This window comes from Sphaerodactylus townsendi, linkage group LG01 (assembly GCF_021028975.2).
Source record: "Sphaerodactylus townsendi isolate TG3544 linkage group LG01, MPM_Stown_v2.3, whole genome shotgun sequence".
Taxonomy (NCBI): domain Eukaryota; kingdom Metazoa; phylum Chordata; class Lepidosauria; order Squamata; family Sphaerodactylidae; genus Sphaerodactylus; species Sphaerodactylus townsendi.
This window is the reverse complement of record NC_059425.1, coordinates 24,660,946-24,662,210: the sequence shown is the minus strand read 5'-3', so window position 1 is coordinate 24,662,210 and position 1,265 is coordinate 24,660,946.

The following is a 1,265-nucleotide window of genomic DNA, read 5'->3' as shown; positions in this document are numbered from 1 at the left end:
ATTTCAGTATTAAAAAGGTTTCTAATGCTTTTGCATAGAAGAGTATTGTCTTGCAGGGCCCCGAACAGCACCGAGTGAAGTCTCAGAAGGCGGAGACGAAGCAAAAACAGCCCCTCCAGGGTAGAGGGAAGGGGTGTGTGGGAGGTGCTGTCAAGTAGCTTTTGACTCACGGCACCCTGTGAATCAACGTCCTCCAAAATGTCCCACTGTGAACAGCCTTGCTCATGTCTTGCAAACTGAGGGCCGTGGCTTCCTTTGTAGAGTCTACCCATCTCATGCTGGGTCTTCATCTTCTCCTGCTGCCTTTGACTTTCCCTAGCGAGATTGTCTGCTTCAGTCTCTCTGGTCTTCTCCATATTACGACAGCCTCCGTTTAGTCATTTTAGTTTCTCTAGGGGCAGTTCAAGCATGATTTATTGGGTTTCCTTGGCAATCCACTGTATCCATAACACTTCCTTCCAAAGAAACCTACTTTATTCCAGTCAGCTGTCTTCACTGTCTAACTTTCACATTCATACATAGTGGTGGGGAATGCTGTGGCATGAACTAACTTGATCTCGTGACACATCCTTACACCTAATCTTTTCTAACTCCTTCATGGCTGCCTTTCCTAGCCTCAAGTTCTGATTTATTGGTTGCAGTCTCCCTTTTGGTTGACGGAGTGGAGAAATAGAAAGTCTTGGAACAATTTCACTTTTATTGTCCACCTTAAAATTAAGTAATTTTCCAGTAGTCATTATTTTTGTCTTCTTGATGTTCACATGTTGTCCTTCTTTGGCATTTTCTCCTTTAACTTTCAGTGGTAGAGGGTACCTGCACTGAATTCCTTCTCCCCACCCCTCAATGAAGTTTATTCAGCCCAAAGAAGAAGAAGAAAGAAGAAGAGTTGGATTTATATCCCCCCTTCCTCTTCTGGATGGAGGCTCAAAGGGGCTTACAAGCTCCTTGCCCTTCCCCCCTCACAACAAACACCCTGTGAGGTAGGTGGGGCTGAGAGAGCTCCGAAGAACAGTGACTAGCCCAAGGTCACCCAGCTGGCGTGTGTGGGAGTGCACAGGCTAATCTGAATTCCCCAGAAAAGCCTCCACAGCTCAAGCGGCAGAGCAGGGAATCAAAACCGGCTCCTTCAGAGTACTCCTGCTCTTAACCACTACGCCAGTGCTGCTCCTATACACGGCAGCCTGCCTATACTTTTGGCTTGAGACAATTTTAACTCAACTTTTTAAAAGGAAAAATAAATTAAAAATAAAAATCAGGCAGCTGAA